The sequence below is a fragment of the Salvelinus sp. IW2-2015 genome, linkage group LG23 (genome assembly GCF_002910315.2).
Source record: "Salvelinus sp. IW2-2015 linkage group LG23, ASM291031v2, whole genome shotgun sequence".
Taxonomy (NCBI): domain Eukaryota; kingdom Metazoa; phylum Chordata; class Actinopteri; order Salmoniformes; family Salmonidae; genus Salvelinus; species Salvelinus sp. IW2-2015.
Genome location: NC_036863.1, coordinates 3,983,940 through 3,997,267, shown reverse-complemented (window position 1 = coordinate 3,997,267; position 13,328 = coordinate 3,983,940). Strand labels below are relative to the sequence as shown.

The window sequence follows — 13,328 nt, the reverse complement described above, 5'->3', positions numbered from 1 at the left end:
CTCTCTCTCTCTCTTCTCTCTCTTCTGTCTCGCTCCCACCCATACTCTCTCTCTCTCTCTTCTCCTCTCTCTCTCTCTCTCTCTCTCTCTCTCTCTCTCTCTCTCCTCTCTCTCTCTTCTCTCTCTCTCCTTCTCTCTCTCCTCTCTCTCTCTCTCTCTCTCTCCTCTTCTTTAGCATTATCAGATTTTATCTGGTTCTACTTGGTTTCTCCCTCTTCCTCTCCCTGATACCACGCTCCCCTGAAGTTGTATAACAACCGGTACGGCGTGTTGATGACCTGGTTTAACTCTGGCAGCGGTTAGTGGGGTTGGCTTTGTGAGCGAGGAGCAGGAAGTAAGGCGGTGTTCCTGGCACGCCAACGAGGAAATGGCTTTACCAGTGAGGCCAGCTGGGATCATGGAGCAGGGGAAAGAGGGAGAGAGGAGAGACGCTCCCCTTCATACCCCCATCCTGCGCCACCCAACGCTGTCCCCTAAAACTTCCCCCTGTCCCCTTATCGCTCTTGGTCCTTCCATATTCCAGATCATGCGTAGCCTACTCTCCCTGGTTCATCTCTTGCCTGTGCTGTGTTCAGCAGCCTTCCTGCTCTGAGCGTCTGTTTGGCTCCAACTGCATGCCGGGAAGCGGCAGGACGTTGTCCTGAGGAGAACTTCTGTTTTTTGATGTCCCTCCTCCACCCCTCTCCACCCTCCCCTCTAGCTCCAGTTGGGGAGGGGGGCTGTGTAGCCCACCTGGAAGCCCTTCACCATTACGTCTGAAACGGCACTAACAGGAAAACAACCACCCACCAGACAGGACACACACAGGCAGGGAATCGCCCTGCGTCTCAACCCAGACTCAACCCTCAGTCTCTGCTCTCTTGTTGTTGACACAAACAAACATCTTTCATCTCATATACCTCTCTCACCCATATCTCTATATCTCTCTATATCTATATATCTCTCCTCTCTATCTCTGCCTCTCTGTCTCTCTTGTTCTCTATTCAATTCAAATTCCAATTCAAGGGCTTTATTGGCAATGGGAAACATGTGTTAACATTGCCAAAGCAAGTTGAGGTAGATATATACAAAAAGTGAAAAAAATAAAACAATACAAATAACAGTAAACATTACACATACAGGAAGTTTCAAACAATAAGACATTACAAATGTATTTATTATATATATACAGTGTTGTATATATATATCTCTCCTTCTCTCTCTCTCTCTCTCTCTCTCTCTCTCTCCTCTCTCTCTCTCTCTCCTCTTCTCTCGCTCTCTCTTCTCTCTCTCTTCGGTCTCTCTCTTCCGTGTTCCTCTCTCTCTGCTGCTCTCTCTCTCTGTTATTCTCTTCTCTCTCTCTCTCTCTCTCCAATTCAATTCAATTCAATTCAAAGGGGCTTTATTTGGCGAGGGAAAACATGCTGTTAACATTGCCAAAGCAAGTGAAGGTAGATATTATACAAAGTGAAATAACACAATACAATTAACAGTAAAACATTACACATAAAGAAGTTTCAAAAACAATAAAGACAATTACAAATGTTATATTATATATATACAGTATGTAACAATATAACAATAGTTAAGGCAACACAAGTTTAAAATAAATAAGCATAAATATGGGTTGTATTTACAATGGTGTTTGTTCTTTCACTGGTTGCCCTTTTCTTGTGGCAAACAGGGTCACAAATTTTTGCTGCTGTGATGGCACACTGTGGAATTTCTCCAGTAGATATGGGAGTTTATCAAAATGGAATTTCTGTTTTCAAATTCTTTGTGTGATCTGTGTAAATCTGAGGGAAATATGTCTCTCTAATATGGTCATACATTGGGCAGGAGGTTAGGAAGTGCAGCTCAGTTTCCACCTCATTTTGTGGCAGTGTGCACATAGCCTGTCTTCTCTTGAGAGCCATGTCTGCTACGGCGGCCTTTCTCAATAGCAAGGCTATGCTCACTAAGTCTGGTACATAGTCAAAAGCTTTCCTTAAGGTTTGGGTCAGTCACAGTGGTCAGGTATTCTGCCACTGTGTACTCTCTGTTTAGGGCCAAATAGCATTCTAGTTTGCTCTGTGTTTTTTGTTAATTCTTTCCATGTGTCAAGTAATTCATCTTTTTGTTTTCTCATGATTTGGTTGGTCTAATTGTGCTGTTGTCCTGGGGCTCCTGTGGGTGTGTTTGGTGTTTGTGAACAGAGCCCTAGGACCAGCTTGCTTAGGGGACTCTTCTCCAGGTTCATCTCTCTGTAGGTGATGGCTTTTGTTATGGAAGGTTTGGGAATCGCTTCCTTTTAGGTGGTTGTAGAATTTAACGGCTCTTTTCTGGATTTTGATAATTAGTGGGGTTATCGGCCTATTCTGCTCTGCATGCATTATTTTGGTGTTCTACGTTGTACACGGAGGATATTTTTGCCAGAATCTGCATGCAGTCTCAATTTGGTGTTTGTCCCATTTGTGAAATCTTGGTTGGTGAGCGACCCCAGACCTCACAACCAAAAGGGCAAATGGGTCTTATGACTGATTTCAAGTATTTTTAGCCGATCCTAATTGGTATGTTGATTATGTTCCTTTGATGCATAGCAAGGCCCTTCTTCCTTGTCTCTCAGATCGTTTCACAGCTTTTTGGAAGATTACCGTGGTGCTGATGTTTAGAGCCGATGTATGCTATAGTTTTTTGTGTGGCTCTAAGGGCAACGGTGTCTAGATGGAATTTGTGGTCCTGGTGACTGGACCTTTTATGGAAACACCATTTATTTTGGTCTTACTGAGATTTACTGTCAGGGCCCAGGTCTGACAGAATCTGTGCAGAAGATCTATCTCTCTCTCCTCTTCTCTCTCTCGCTCTGTCTTTCTCTGTCTCTCTCTCCTGTTCTCTCTCTCTCTCTCTGTCTCACTCTCTCTCTCTCTTCTCACTCTCTCTCTCTCTGTCTTCTGTCTCATCTCACTCTCTCATTCTCTCACTCTCTCTCTCTCACTCTCAAATTCAAGCTGCTTTATGCATGAAAACATTGTGTTCAATATTGCCAAAGCAACAATGTATACAATATACATTGTAATAAAAAATATATATTTTTAACTTAACTAACTTATAACTAAAATAACGGTCATCTTCACCATACATTCTTCTCACTCTCACTCCTCTGTCTCTCTTCTCTCTTCTCTACTCTCTCTCTTCTCTCTCTCTCTCTCTCTCTCTCTCTCTCTCTCTCTCTCTCGTCTCTCTCGCTCTCTCTCTCTCCTCTGCTCTCTCTCCTGTTCTCTCTCTCTCTCTCTCTCTGTTTCTCTCTCTCTATCTCTCTCTGTCTCTTGTCTCTCTCTCTCTTCTTTCCCTCTCTCTCATGTCTCTCTCTCTCTTTCCTCTCTCCTCTCTTCTCTCTCTCTCTCTCTCTCTTCTGTCCTCTCTTGTGTCTCTCTCTGTCTCTCTCTCTGTCTCTCTCTGTGTTTCTCGTCTCTCTCCTTTCTGTCTCTCTCTCTCTCTCTCATCTCTCTCTGTCTCTCTCTCTCTGTCTCTCTCTCTCTCAGTTAGAGAGTGCGTTTGGAGTGTCTTTGCCAAGTGTTTTTAAAATCTTATCGCTGTACGGCAGGAAGTATAAACTCTCGTCTGTTGAAAACACACCCTGTTGTCCAATTGGCTCCCTATTCCTTTACAGTGCACTTGCCACTCTAGTCCCGTATTATAGTTCACTATATCGGAAATAGGGAGCCATTTGGAGTGGAACCCACAGAGATGGAGTGAGTAAGAAGAATGAGCTGTAAATGAATGTACCTGGCTGCTGACTGGCTGGTACTGCTGGCTGACTGGCTGGTACCTGGCTACTGGCTGGCTGGTACCAAGCTGACTGGCTGGCTGGTACAAGCTGACTGGCTGGCTCGGTACCTGGCTGACTGGCTGGCTGGTACTGGCTGACTCACGCTTGGTCCAGCTGACTGGCTGGCTGGACCTGGTACTGGCTGGCATGGCTACCTGGCCTGGACGTGGCTGGCTGGTACCAAGCTGACTGGCTGGTACCTGGCTGACTGGCAAAAATTCTTGTTGTCCTTGCCACCTGTTGACCATATACTTAGACTGTTTGAATTATGTGTAAGCAATTAAGCAGGCAATCATATTATGATTAAGCAAAATATTGGAGAGATCTTTGTCATCGACCTTGGCATCCTGGTCGCGACCCCACAACATAACAGTACAAGACCTGTAGACTCACAGACCTGTAGGACTCACAGACCTGTCGACTCACAGACCTGTAGACTCACAGACCTGTAGACTCACAGAACCTGTAGGACACACAGAACCTGTAGACACCACACAGACCTGTAGACTCACAGACCTGTAGACACACAGGACCTGTAGACTCACAGACCTGTAGAACACACAGCATAGATCACAGACTGTAGACTCACAGACCTGTAGACCACAGACCTGTAGACCAAGACCTGTAGACCTCACAGACCTGTAGACACACCCAGACTGTAGACACCACAGACCTTGTAGATCACAGACCTGTAGACTCAACAGACCTGTGACTAAGACCGACCACAGACCTGTAGACACACAGACCTAGCTAAGACCGTACTCACAGACCTGTAGACACACAGACCTGTAGACTCACAGAAACCTGTAGACACCACAGACCTGTAGACTCACAGACTGTAGACCACAGTACCTGGTAGACTCACAGACCTGAGACTCACGACCTGTAGACACACAGACCTGTAGACCACACAGACCTGTAGACTCACAGACTAGATACACAGACCTGTAGACTCACAGACCTGTAGACACACAGACCTGTAGACTCACAGACCTGTAGACTCACAGACCTGTAGACTCACAGACCTGTAGACACACAGACCTGTAGACACACAGACCTGCTCTGAGACAGCACAGTACACAGACCTGTTGACCTGGGTTCAAATAGCATTTGTCTTCTTTAAAATATATATGTACTTCGAAAATCATCTACGCTTGATTGAGGTTGTCTGGCCGGCACAATGGACCCAATCTAATAGCACCATATGGTACTCCAGGAGGGAAAATGACACTCAACGTATTTGAACGGTAACCAACTGTATTGGAAGGGAATTGGGCAGTCCTGCCCCTGGCCTGAAGACAGGAGGAGACAGGTAGCCTCATCTCCAGCTGTTGTACAGTGTTGACTGGTATCGTGACAGTAGGACTTCTGTAGAGTGCAGTAGTAAAGGTGCTCTGAGGCAAACCTCTCTCAAGGTAATGGAGTATAATGATGGAAAGTAGGGATAACTGCCGGCTGGATTCAGAATCTACATGCAGGTTGTAACCATAGTATATTTGCCTCTTCAGGGAATCAATGCTTTCATAACATATAGTATGATAAGCTCTTGTGGTAAGCTATAAAAACAGCATTATAAACTGGGTGGTTCGAGCCCTGTATGCTGATTGGCTGACAGCCATGGTATATCAGACCGGATACCACGGGTATGACAAAACATGCATTTTTACTGCTCTAATTACGTTGGTAACCAGTTTATAACAGCAATAAGGCACCTCATGGGTTTGTGGTATATGGCCAATATACCATGGCTAAGGGCTGTGTCCAGGTACTCCGCTTTGCGTTGTGCCTAAGAACAGCCCTTAGCCGTGGTATATTAGCCATATACCACACCCCCCCGGGCCTTATTGCTTAAGTATAGTATATAGTATGTGTGAGCCGTTCCCACATGAAGAAATACTATAGTATACTATGGTATAAATACTATAGTATTCACTGTAGTGTTTTTGCAGTATTTACTGTAGTATATTGTAGCATTTACTGTAGTATACTGTAGCATTTACTGTAGTATACTGTAGTATTTACTATAGACTAGTTGGTTCATTAGGAACAGAAACAACATGCCCTAACCATGGGGCAAAACAGATGAGGTTGGCTTAGATTGTTGACAACATGTAAGCTATATTTTGTCTCCAATGTTTATTGAAAACATAAATACATTTGCACAATGACCACTTTGTTGGTTAGCTAGCTAGCGAATTTGAGCCATATTAGCATTGACATGAAATCCGTCAAAACAGCTCAAATCAAGACATGGTGTCAATAAGATGAAACGAGCTGAAACGAGTCCCTTACGATTCCCCACATGGCAGTTTGTTGTCGTTCATGCTAGTAGTCTGACCATCCATGCTAGTAGTCTGGCCATCCATGCTAGTAGTCTGGCCATCCATGCTAGTAGTCTGGCCATCCATGCTAGTAAGTCTGACCAATGCCATGCTAGTGAGTCTGGCCATCCATGCTAGTAGTCTGGCCATCCATGCTATGTAGTCTTGGCCATCCCATGCTAGTAGTCTGCCATCCATGCTAGTAGTCTGTCCATCCATGCAGTATAGTCTGGCCATCCATGCTAGTAGTCTGGCCATCCATAGGCTAGTAGTCTGGCCATCCATGCTAGTAGTCTGGCCATCCATGCTAGTAGTCTGACCATCCATGCTAGTAGTCTGACCATCCATGCTAGTAGTCTGGCCATCCAGAACCACAACACCAGGCTGAATTTGCTGCATGGAAGCGCGCACATCGGTTTCCTGACATTGTCAGCCAACCTATCTATAGTGTTTTTGTTTTATTGTCTGTGACATAGAACTGGAGGCTTTCTCCTTGAGGAAACCTACTGGAGAAATACTAAAGAGCAGGGTTTTTAAAAGGTTTTCCATAACCTGTAGGTAGGTAGGTCTGAACAGAGAGTTCAGAGCTTCTGCTCTTTTCTATAACCTGTAGGGAACACAATATATGGTGTGTACTTGGCATGTAGGTTTCTCACTTATGGGTGGCATAAATTGGGATACGGGTGGGAATGGAATGGACAGGGTATATGCAAAATAAATACTGTAGTATTTAATAGAGTTTAAAAAAACTGTAGTGGTTTTGCAGACTGTAGTATTTTTGCAGACATTACTGCTGTATTTACTACAGTTTCTTTTCCGGATAATACTATAGTATTTACTATTGTATTCTACAGTATACCACAACATTATACAGTAAGTACTACACATGATCGAGGGATACTACTGTACACTGTGTAGTATAGTATCCTACAGTATACTACAGTTTACTACAGAAATCTATAGTAAGTACAGTAGTATTCTATTGTCAACTGTAGTATTTCTTCATGTGGGTTGAAAGGAGATTGAACCAAGGGCAGGTTTTATTAGTTTCACCAGTCTTCTGATAAATGCAACATTGTTGTTGTGATAATGGCAATAGCTGGAAATCCTTATTAGGAATTCTGAGGAAACGGATGTTTTGGGTAGTAGGATGTCTAGAAACACATCTGAGTGTTCTGCATGACGTTGTCACTGTTATTTAGACAGCGTCCTTACCTCACCTTACCATCTCTCTCTCTCTCTATCTCTATCTCTTCTCTCTCTTTTTTTCTATTCTCTCTCTCATCTCTCTCTTCTCTCTATATTTTCTCTCTTCTCTCTCTCTCCTCTCTCTTCTTTATCTTCTCTTCTCTAACTTATCTCTCTCTCTTCTCTCCTCTTCTCTCTCTCTCTCCACTCTCCCTCTTCTCTCTCTAGAACGTGACAATCAGGAGGCGAGGATCACAGAGATCCATAGCATCGTCCACTGGCTCCCAGAGAAGAACCGGCAGATGCTGGACCTGCTTACGAAACACTTGGCAAAGTAGGTTTGGTTTAGGCCCACTCCCCTGGGGTCTCCCATGTACTGTGTTACAAATCCTCCTGCCTGTACCGCGCTGACGGCCATGACCACAACTGACTCCCAAATGCACCCTATTCCTTATGTAGTGCACTATTTAGGGAATAGGGTGTCCATTTTGGATGCAGACCATGTTACAAATCCCCCACCCAGGCCTGTAAGAGGATTGGCTTGGTAATGAACTCAGGACTGTAGTGTTGACACCAGTAATGGCTCCTAACTTTCCCCTGTGTTCCTCCTCTACACCACCACCGAAAAACAACACACGTCATTAGTTTGGTCGCCAGACTCATCCTCTTCTTCTGGGTATTGTTGTCCAATGGAGGCGGTGCAGTTTGCCATCTGTCTTTCTCAATACCATGTCAGAGTGACGATAGGTTACTATCAGAGGCAGGCAGCAGAGTTAAAACTCCTACCCTATTTATTGTTGTCCAACATGCTGAGAGAGGATTATGGGTAATCCTAAACCGGTCGTCATGGTTTAGATTTAACTAACATACACTATGTCTATGTACATTTATTTTTACATTTCATGTGCCGTCACATACGAGATGGTACATCCTGAAATCGGAAATGACAGTGTTTTTATAGGAAGGGGCAGATGTTGGATAATGACAGTGTTTGACCCCAGCTAAAAGAAGGGCTTGACTTGGTTGGCATGTGCACTATGATGCAGCAGGGTTGTTCTACCAATTTGCTGCCTTTTGAGAAGTGTAACGTGGTAAAAAAATTAATAGAAAAATTATTTCACCTAATTTTAACATTCTGTCATAAAGAGCACATGTTCAACATCATCAAAATATATAGTACCTGCCTGTTAAAGGCCCAGTGCTGTGTTTTATATCATACTGTACAGCATCTGATGAAACTAACACTGTAAAAGTGAGAGAATAAAATGTGATCAGTGTTATTTCCTTATAGCTGGTTGAAAATATAGTCTACACAGCATTTTCCGATCAGCAGGTTTGCATGGGCGGGAGTTTTGGATTTCTATGGTGACATCACCATACGGTAAATTGGTTAATAGACCAATAACGAAGAGAGTACCAAACCTCTCTGCCAGTTTTTCCCTCCCCACTCAGACAACACCCAGACACTACTAGCAAAATTCTTGCTTGAGAAATAGTTTTTTGCTTTAAAGCTATTTATGCCCAATTTTAACGGAAGTCTATTACAGTAAGGTACTTAATTGTTACACAGAAATTCTATGATATTGATATAAAAACTGCTGCATTGGGTCTTTAAGTGCCAAATAAAGTAACATAGTTGACGATTTCTTCTTAAATCACCCATAAATCCCCACGTGACAGGGGGAATGGAAGCTTGTTGTGTGCAACAGGGAGTGGCAATTGAATGCAAGCTTCACAACATTTTTAAAATTGTTCAAACATTTTCAAGCCTGTCTGTCTATGGGTAACAGGGTTGACGTGTTATTCTAGCCTGTCTGTCTATGGGTAACAGGGTTGACGTGTTATTCTAGCCTGTCTGTCTATGGGAACAGGGTGACGTTTACTTCTAGCCTGGTCTCGTCTATGCGGTACATGGTTGACGTGTTATTCTAGCCTGTCTGTCTATGGGTAACAGGGTTGACGTGTTATTCTAGCCTGTCTGTCTATGGGTAACAGGTGTTACGCTCCACCTGCTCAGGTTTACACCACAAAACACCAGAAAATGACAAACTGCATTTCCTCTATGATTTGACTATTGGATGTTTAAAGTTCCACCATATTAAAACAAGAGTTCAGTTCACGTAACAGGGTTGACCTTAAAACGAGGGACAGACGTAAATGAATCACTAACCACATGAAATAAATAATGATCTTCAAAAATGACTGTCGAAGCAACAAAATAACTAAGGCTGAATGAAGTGGGTTAAAATCTTCCTAGAAGTGACACAGGGTTGACGGAGGGACACTTTGGCACTTTAGCAAGCCTTTATTCATATTCATAAAAAAATCTGATTTATTGAATTTTCCATGTGGCCTATATTAAAGGGCGCTTCATTAAATATAACAGCCTTTTAAAATTCAATATTGGTGCACAATTTCTATTTAAAATATCAAAGGGACACAAAAGTCAGTCATTTGGTGGAACGACCCAGCAGTGTTTGTCACTCAGAAAGTAGCAACACCATGCAACACTAACACTGGACAGGGCCAAAGAGAAAAATCATTTTTTTGATGGAGTTTAGCTGATATCAGCAGTGCAAAACTCCCATTTGCGATTTTACTTTGATTGGGGAGAATGTGTGTCCTCAATATGAATACGAGCCAACTGGCATTAGTGAGATGTGTCACAATGAATCAATGATTTATACTGCACCCCAAATGGAACCCCATGCTCTTATAGCACACTAGCAGGACACATCTTTAAAGTGCGGCAGGTAGCCTAGCGGTTAAGAGCATTGGGCCAATAACAGAACGGTTGCTGGTTCGAATCCCCGAGCTGACTAGGTGAAAAATCGGGCGATGTACCCTTGAGCAAGGCATTTAACTCTAACTGCTCATGTAAGTCACTCTGGATAAGAGCGGCTGCTAAAAGACTCAAATGTAAATGTAAAGTCTCTCACACATCTTTCCTCGCTCCCCCCCCACCCTTACCTCACGATCCCCCCCAGTGTGGCCAGTCACCACCAGCAGAACCTGATGACTGTGGCCAACCTGGGGGTGGTGTTCGGCCCCACTCTGCTGAGGCCGCAGGAAGAGACTGTGGCAGCCATCATGGACATCAAGTTCCAGAACATCGTGGTGGAGATCCTCATCGAGAACCACGAGAGGGTGAGTCAGTCACTGAGGGGTCTCAAAGAGAGAAGTTCTCTTCAACACAATCCAACACCTTATCTTATCTCTCTTACCTAGATGACAGGGTTAGTCTCCAAGTCCCACATTGGCCCCTGGCGGATAATGGGGCCGTTGGAGGGAGGGAGGGAGAGACCAGAACTGTAATCTGGTTAGCCAGGGTGGAGGAGTATTTATCACTAAGTGTGTCTGTGAAAACTAATGATCCACTTTTACTTGAGCAGCGATTGATTCTGAGATTCATCTGCCCCAGACTTTTGATTTAATTATCTGAATGGAATGTTGTCAGAGGAATGGAGGCTGCCAGACACAGTGTTGGGAAAAGAAGCATCCTTGTCATAATGCTGATAACATTTCTGAATACCTGAAGCATTATGACACAGTGTTGGGAAAAGAAGCATCCTTGTCATAATGCTGATAACATTTCTGAATACCTGAAGCATTATGAGAGTGGCATGGTATTAAGTATGTGGACACCCACTCCCTTACTGAAGAGCTCAGTGACTTTCAACGTGGCACCGTCATACACTACATCCCCAAAAGTATATGGACATCGACTCGTCGAACATATCATTCCAAAATCATGGACGTCCTATGACGGTGCCACGTTGAAAGTCAATGAGCTCTTCAGTAAGGCCAATGTTTTTCTATGGAGATTGCATGGCTGTGTGCTCAATTGTATACACCTGTCAGCAATGGGTGTGGCTGAAATAGCCGTATCCACTAATTTGAAGGTGTGTTCACATACTTCTGTATATATAGTGTAGGATGCCACCTTTCCAAGTCAATTAGTTACATTTCTGCCCTGCTAGCAGCTTCCCCGGTCAACTGTAAGTGATGTTATTGTAAAGTGGAAACATCTAGGAGCAACAACGGCTCAGCCGCGAAGTGGTAGGCCACACAACCTCACAGAACGGGACCACCAAGTGCTGATGTGCGTGGCGCGCATAAATTGTCTCTCCTCGGTTGCAACACTCACTACCGAGTTCCAAACTGCCTCTGGAAGCAACGTCAGAGCGAGAACTGTTTGCCGGAAGCTTCATGAAATGTGTTTCCATGGCCGAGCAGCCGCACACAAGCCTAAGATCACCATGCGCAATGCCAAGCTTCGACTGGAGTGGTGTAAAGCTCGCCGCCATTGGACACTGGTGCAGGGAAACGCGTTCTCTGGAGTGATGAATCACGCTTCACCATCTGGCAGTTCGACGGACGAATCTGGGTTTGGATGAGCCAGGAGAACGCTACCTGCCCGAATGCATAGTGCCAACTGTAAAGTTTGGTGGAGGAGGAGTAATAATGGTCTGGGGCTGTTTTTCATGGTTCGGGCTCGACCCCTTAAGACTTCCCTTCACTGGACCTAACACTACGGCATACAATGACATTCTAGATGAATCTGTGCTTCCAATTTTGTGGCAACAGTTTGGGGAAGGCCTTTTCTGGTTTCAGCATGACATTGCTGCATGCACAAAGCGAGGTCCATACAGAAATGACTTGTCGAGATCGGTGTGAAAGAACTTTCCTGGCCTGCACAGAGCCCTGACCTCAACCCCATCGAACACCTTTGGGATAAGTTGGAACGCCGACTGCAAGTCAGGCCTAATCGCCCAACATCAGTGCTTGACCTCGCTAATGCCCTTGCGGCTGAATGGAAGCAAGTCCCCGCAGCAATGTTCCAACATCTAGTGGAAAGCCTTCCCAGAAGAGTGGAGGCTATTATGGCAGCAAAGGGGGGACCAACTCCATGTTAATGCCCATTGATTTTTGAATGAGATGTTCGACGAGCAGGTGTCCACATACTTTAGGCCATGTAGTGTATCTGTAAATTGTAATACCATTTCCTCTCTTCTCACAAAGGCCCTACAATTTCATTGTCAAACTAAATGTTTAGTTGTGTGAGTAAGTTTATTTAGCCATGGGTGGGTACCTGTAGTCAGTGTACAGTATGGGAAGGTTGATTGTGCCAGTGCTGTGTGTGCAGATATTCAAGGACATGCCAGTTCCGGGAGGTGGCCCGGCCAACCTACAGCTCAACCTGCAGCCGCGGAGGAGGAGCACGGAGAGCAAGGCCCCGTCCTGCAGCGAGAGACCCCTCACCCTCTTCCACACACCCACACACTCCCAGAAAGGTGGGCACAACAGTCTCTCTTCATCCCACACACCCTTCCTAATGTTCAGTGTCAGTCAGGACAGGAGACATCCAAATTGCCTGAGATTTGTTCATCCTTCTTAATTTAAATTACTTTCTTCTCCTTTTCAAATGTAAAAAAAAAAATCTATTGAGAGCATTTGCGTTGGCGGCTGACACGTTGATCACCAATCTTAAATATCCTCCTCACCGACTCAAGTGGTTAGTGTAACATATACATCTTCTTATTGCTGTTATGTAGTGGAGGAGAGGAACAGTGTGGTAGTGAACTCTACTCTAGAGCTCCAGCAGCCGCAGCCAGCCCAGGCCAAGGCCCCCCACAACAACCCTTCAGCCACCCCCTCCTCCTCAGCAGCGGTCAACCATAACAGCAGTGGCAGCCACAGCCACAGCTGGACCCCACGCAACAGCCTGACCAGCACTGACGGAGACCAGGACAGGGGCCTGACTGCCAGGCAGAACTCACAGAGCCGCCCAAACTCACTGTGAGTTTGTACGCACGCACACTCTCTTTCTTCACTGTACTCTTTGTGTCTTTCTTCACCCTCCTTTCTGTCTATTTCTTCACCCTCCTCTCTGTCTCTCTCTTCACCCTCCTCTCTGTCTCTTTCTTCACCCTCCTCTCGGTCTCTTTCTTCACCCTCCTCTCTGTCTCTTTCTTCACCCTCCTCTCGGTCTCTCTCGGTCTCTTTCTTAACCCTCTTCTCTGTCTCTCTTC

General features: G+C 44.8%; 1 pseudogene; it reads left to right on the top strand.

Annotated features, from left to right (window-relative positions):
* LOC111950448 (rho GTPase-activating protein 26-like) overlaps positions 1-13,328 on the top strand; it is a 135,033-nt pseudogene that overhangs the window by 104,456 nt on the left and 17,249 nt on the right.